Source organism: Berghia stephanieae, chromosome 2 (genome assembly GCF_034508935.2).
Source record: "Berghia stephanieae isolate SIO BIC M18660-M18661 chromosome 2, UCSD_Bste_1.3, whole genome shotgun sequence".
In the NCBI taxonomy this organism is placed as follows: domain Eukaryota; kingdom Metazoa; phylum Mollusca; class Gastropoda; order Nudibranchia; family Aeolidiidae; genus Berghia; species Berghia stephanieae.
The window spans coordinates 45,962,241-45,969,178 of record NC_088361.1 but is presented as its reverse complement, the minus strand read 5'-3'; positions in this window follow the sequence as shown (position 1 = coordinate 45,969,178).

Here is a 6,938-nt window from a genome sequence, read left to right as displayed (position 1 = left end):
TATACTTCCGGATGGCAATGTTGTGAACTCCTTGGCCAAGCGCATTCTATCTATTGAGCGTTGTTTGTTTTTTTAATATAAGTTTTTTTTTTTTTCAGGTGAAAAGATGTCAACAAACAGTAATACATCGTCTTGTTCAGCTTGTTTATGTGTTGAAGAAGGAACCTGCATTGAGCTTTTACATTGAGATTTTATGTAGTGAAATATCCATTAAACGTGCTCAAATCGCTTGACAACAGTAACACTTAACAATTAGGACGAAATATGACGCCTGTTAGGCGATATTACATTTTTTTCGGACAGACAACGTTGTTAGCCGCCAGGTACTCATTTTACACCCGAGTACGGTGAGAGAATGTGAGAAACGAGCCTTTTCCAAGGACTCAACTATGCGCCGAGCGAAGCTCGAACCCAGGAACTTCCGATCCGAAAGCGAGTGTCTTACCACAAGACCACATAGTCGCACCTACTGTGAGCTGGATTAAAACAGCTCCGTATCATCATAAGCCATGTAAGTTTCTTTATTTTAATTTGTTTTAATCGAGGACACGGCCAATGCCATTTTAAGCTTTGCGAAAACGACAAAGCAACAGGGAAGATAAAACCAGCGAACAAGGGTGTATAGATAGTATGCGCTTGGCTAAGAAACTCATAACATTGCCATCCGGAAGTATAACAGACCAACACACAAAAATATGTGTAACCTTAAACGTTTATAGTCTGGTTAATACAGTTTAGTGAGAGCTACTCATAAACGCGGATGGCAAAAAACAATAACAAAGGCCTGTGTAACGTCATCTTCGTTCTATCTATAGGGGGGGGGGAAGGATAGTGAAGAAGAGAGTCACTCTGTTTTTAGCCACATAATTTTGCAATGATACATGGGGTCTCTGACATTGTCATGAAGAAGCTACGATTTTTAAACGCCCACAGTTCAGGTGCGGCTTTGTGATCTAGTGGTATGACACTCGCTTTCAGATCGGACGGTCCTGGGTTCGAGCCTCGCTCGGCGCATAGTTGAGTCCTTGGAAAAGACTCTCTTTACTCACATTTTCTCACCGTACTCATGTGTAAAATTAGTTCTTGGCCATTAACAGCGTTGTTTCTGTCCGCAAAATTGTAGTTCCCCTATCGTCCTACATGTTAATTGCTGCTATTGGCTAGGGATCCCTTGTAAAGCGCCCTGAGCACGTTTAGTGGGTATTGCGCTATATTTAAAAAGATGCTCTAGGTTTTTTTCTTCAAATTTTCCCGCAAGCGTTTCAAAGCATCTGTAAACCTATAGATAGTATGCAGATGACGTCACTCAGGCCTTTGTTATTGTTTTTGCCATCCGTGTTTGTGAGTTGTTCTCACTAAACTGTATTACCCCGACTATAAAAGTTCATGGTTACACATAGTTTTGTGTGTTGGTCAGTTATACTTCCGGATGGCAATGTTATGAGCTTCTTAGCCAAGCGCATACTATCTATTGCCGTTAATCGTCCGATCTGGTGTTTCAGGGTGGGGGAGGGGGAGGGGGTTATCTTATTCACTCACAGAATAGGTCAATTCACTTTCTTTCAACTATTACTTTTTTTTTCTTTTTTTTTTCTCCTTTTAATTTTTTTGTTGTTGTATTTTTGAAATATAAATATCATGATTTGATTTTATAGATGTTTTAATATAATCGAATCTATAATTGAACAAACAGTGATAGCTATGAAACAACGTGTACCAACTTATTTGCAGGTCTGATAACCAAAATTGTTGCAATGAAAATACTTTCAAACCAGGGCAAAATATTGTCCATTGCAACAATGTTAAATCAGGCCCATCATTGCATTCGATTATCAGACCTGCAAATATATATGCACGTTGTTATGAAACCATTTTTGAACTAGGCCTACAAGACACCCGAATTGAATGAAATCCCAAAACTGTTCATTCAGCCTGACAGCAAGTCCGCCATTACGTCCCTGACCTTTGGGAGTAATGACGTTATCGCGTCACTTCCTTTCTATATTATTTTTTATATTTTATACGAGTTTTGATCGATAGGAAACCCACTTGACCTAATGTGTTTATCACGAAGAACGTGGGTATGGACCAAGCTTGGTTACCTTGCCGACAGCTAAATTGGCCGGGTTTGTTGTGAAAAAGAAAATAAGCATGAAATGCGGTAGAATTCAACTCAAAAGAGTAATTGAAGAGCTTTACGCAAGAAGTGCCTTTGTAAAAATGAGGCAACGGTATAATGAGATTTGACAACGTGCACTTATTTACAGATCTGATCACAAAACGCAATGATGGGCTTTACAGATCTGATCACAAAACGCAATGATGGGCTTAATTTTACATTGTTTTAATGAAAAATATTTGGGGTGGGTATGAGAGTTGCAACAATGAGCCCATAACAATTTGGGTTATCAGACACTGCAAATAAATACACGCCATTAAAGGTGAGACTAAATTACAATCAAATCATATTATTGTCATAGCGTTCCGTTCATCGGGCAAGCCTCTGCACTTCGATTTCACTACCAGTCTGTCGTACTCTGAAAACAAACAAAACACGTTATTAAAATTTTGGCCAGGAAACGTATCCTTCAAATATCGAACGATTAAAATGGCACTCGTCTTGGCAAAAACTCTCAAACCTGGGACTTCGCGAAGTTTTGTGTGTGAGGGGGGGGGGGTCGTTTTTTTTTTTTTTTTTGTTTTTTTTTTTTTTTTTTTTAAATTCTATTTTCTTATTTTTCAAAATGAGGGTCGTTTACGTCGATTGATATGTGAAGGACGAATTTTCTGGTCAAATGTGTTTTGTTTTTGTTTTTTGTTTTTGTTTTTTAGTTGTTTTTTTTTTTGTTTTTTTTTTTTTTGTTTTTGGGGGGGGGGGGGGTTCCAGATCTCTGCAGCATTGAATTTGAGACATCTTTTTGATCATGTAAGACGCTCATTAAATAGATAGAACGAAGTTGACGTCACTCAGGTCTGTGTTATTGTTTTTCGCCATCCGCGTTTATGAGTAATTCTCATTAAACTGTATCATCCAGTCTATAAACGTTCAAGGTTACACCTAGCTTTGTGTGTTGGTCAGTTATATTTCCGGATGGCAATGTTGTGAGATTTTTAGCGAAGCGCACACTATTGTTATTGGTTTTTGACAGCCATTTTTATGATTAGTGCTCACTAAATGAATCAGACTAGAGATAGAATGCGCTTGGCCAAGGAGTTCACAACATTGCCATCCGGAAGTATAACGGACCAACACACAAACTCTGTGTAACCATGAACTTTTATAGTCTTGTTAATACAGTTTAGTGAGAACAACTCACAAACGCGGATGGCAAAAACAATAACAAAGGCCTGAGTGACGTCATCTGCATACTATCTATAGATATAACGTTTATAGTAAGGTTATTACAGTTCAGTGAGCATTACTCATAAATGCGGATGGCAAAAAACAATAACAAAGACTTGAGTGATGTCATCTTCGAACTATCTATAGATAGTATGCAGATGACGTCACTCAGGCCTTTGTTATTGTTTTTGCCATCCGCGTTTGTGAGTTGTTCTCACTAAACTGTACCGGATGGCAATGTTGTGAACTCCTTAGCCAAGCGCATTCTATCTATAGATAGCCAAGCGCATACTATCTATAGATAGTATGCGCTTGTCTCAGAAGCTCATAACATTGCCATCCGGAAGTATAACGGACGAACACACAAAACTGTGTGTATCCATGAACGTTTATAGTCTGGTTAATACAGTTCAGTGAGAATAACTCACAAACGCGGATGGCAAAATATAACAACAAAGGCTTGAGTGACGTCATCTTCGAACTATCTATAAACGCTCAAGATTTCACTTGCCTTTGTGTGTTGTTAGTTACTTAAACTTAGCGCTTCAATAGATCGTGTGCGCTTGGCTAAGAAACTCACAACATTGCCATCCGGAGGTAAACGGATGCACATAAAACTGTGTAACCTTAAACATTTATAGTCTGGATAATACAGTTTAGTGAAAATTACTCATAAATCTGGATGGCAAAAATAATTTTAAAATAACAAAGACCTGAGTGACGTCACCTTCGTTCTGTCTATAGATAGTATGCAGATGACGTCACTCAGGTCTTTGTTATTGTTTTTTGCCATCCGCGTTTATGAGTAATGCTCACTGAACTGTATTAACCCGACTATAAACGTTCATGCATACACACAGTTTTGTGTGTTGGTCCGTTATACTTCCGGATGGCAATGTTATGAGCTTCTTAGCCAAACGCATTCTATCTATAGGTCAATTCACTTTTTTTTTTTTTTTTAAACAACTTGTGCTTCTGAATAGAGCAATATCCACTAAACATTCTCAAAGCACTTTACTAGGGTTCCCGAGCCAACAACAACACTAAACATGTAGGAATAGACATGACACCTGTTAGGCGATATTACGATTGGTTAAGGATACAGACAAAGCTGTCAACAGCCAGGTATTCATTTTACACCTGAGTACGGTGAGAGAATGTGAGTAAAGAGCCTATTCCAAGGAGTCAACAATGTGCCGGACTCGAACCCAGGACCATGCGATCCGAAGGCGAGTGTTATACAACTAGAAACACACAGCCCTACTATATCCTTATTTTTTTTAAATTATTATTATTTTTTCGGGGGAGGTGGGGGGGGGGTGTCTTTCTGTAAACCTTGCATCTCAGCCATCCTCAATGATAGCTTATGTTCGTAAATAGGTCCTTTTAAGTCGATGCGATCAACAAACTTTTGGAAACAGCCTTCGGGCATTGCCTCTTGTCACGTGACAATCGCTAGTTGGTTTCAAGAAGTACTTCTACACTTGACCCAGAAGTAAATGAGTATCTCGCCTGGAGCAACACAATCCAATGTTTAAATTGATTCATCAATATTTCATATATTATATTAATCATAAATTCGTTCAATTCTATTTCACTTGTTTGCTTTGAGCTGTATTTTAGAATAATAATAATAATGATGATGATAATAATAATAATAATAATGATAATAATAATAATAATAATAATAATAATAATAATAATAATAATAATAATAATAATAATAATAATAATAATAATAATAATAATAATAATAATAATGATAATAATAATAACAATAATAATAATAATAATAATAATAATAATAATAATAATAATAATAATAATAATGATGATAATAATAATAATAATAATAAAAATAATAATAATAATAATAATAATAATAATAATAATGATAATAATAATAATAATATGACTGCATACTTCCAACATTTCATCAACCTGTATGCATTCGGCCAGTTTGATGTAACGACCGTTTTCAATTCACCTAAAATTTTGTCGATACCGACTACTAGACTATTCAGCTTGTTGATTATATTGTGTGTTGTAGTTCATATCGGAGACCCCCTGCTGTGTGTCTCCGGTCATATCCGGTGCCATTTGGTTGACTTGATCGTGTAAGGTTGTGATGGAATGATTCTCTACTATTTTTTTTAGCTTTTAATTAATTCTCTCAGCCGCCATTTGATTTCGGATCAAGGTTTGATCGAGGACTGGTTCTGCTTGTGATTACTTAAACTCAAATAACTTTTTTCTTAACCCTAACATTCTGTTTTATACATCTTTGAATGTGATGAAAAATAATATTACGTGTATCCCCATGGCAACGTAAAGTCAAAACAAACAATCAAAGACTACGGAGGTTATTGAAAACAGTTTATGGTTAAATTAATTATAATGTAAGGAAAGGGTATCGGATATGTAGGAGTGGCAGTATCTTAAGATGACAGTCGCATCTTCAGCGTGCCTCTGTGGCACGTTCTGCACTGCGGCTAAGGCATGGGTTATTCCAGTCTTCCCTTGGAATAGACCCAAAGAAAAAGTTTCCTTTGGGGATAAATAAAGGGATTTTTTTCCAGATGGTCAGGATCCATTAGTCCGCACTACATATCTAGTTCATGCCTGGCTCCAAGAAGTCCGCCATCAAACACCCCGGGACTTGGTTTCAACTGACCTGCTAAACGACATGGACGACGTGAAAAAATAGGAAAGCTTACCACGTTATAGTAAGCTTACTAGCAATCATCATAGTCAATCATGGAAACGCCAAAATTGAAGGAAAAACGATATGCGTGTGACGTTGGGCCCCCTGCAACTAAGTACATCGCTGTAAATATTAACAGGGAAGAGAAGGAATCTCGTGTTGGAAGTCTAGATGTTAATGACGCATGCAGTTTAAAGCCGAGGGGACGACTGGACGCTGACCACCCTAGACTGAAGACACGGAATGCCCCTATGTGGATTGGTACTAGGAATGTCCGGACTCTATACCAGGCCGGCAAACTCGACAACGCCATACATGAAATGGGCGACATGAGGCTTGACATCATGGGAATGTCAGAGACAAAATGGACAAAAGTGGGAAGATCAAGAAAGACTGGCATGTGATGTTATACTTAGGAGGTGAGAAACATGAGTATGATGTTGGGGTAATACTTAATTGGAAATTAGCACAGTCCTTGTTGGTGTATTTGTCAATCAGCAACAGGGTCATAATGTGTAAATTGGCAGCACAACCTTTTAATATCATAATAATTCAAATTTATGCTCCAACAGCAACACATGATGATGAAGAAGTGGAAGCATTTTACCAAGATGTACAAGATGCTATAAATCAAACAAAGTCGACAGATATTGTGATAATCATGGGAGACTTCAATGCCATCATTGGGAAAGACATCACCTCATCATATGTTGGCAGACATGGTCTTGGAACAACAAACAAAAGAGGCGAAATTCTGGCTCATTTTTCTGAGAGAAACCGACTCGCAATTGTAAATACAATGTTTAAGCAGCCCAAGCGTAGATTATATACGTATAAAAGCCCGGTAGATAGATACAGAAATCAAATCGATTAAATTCTGTTAAAATCAAG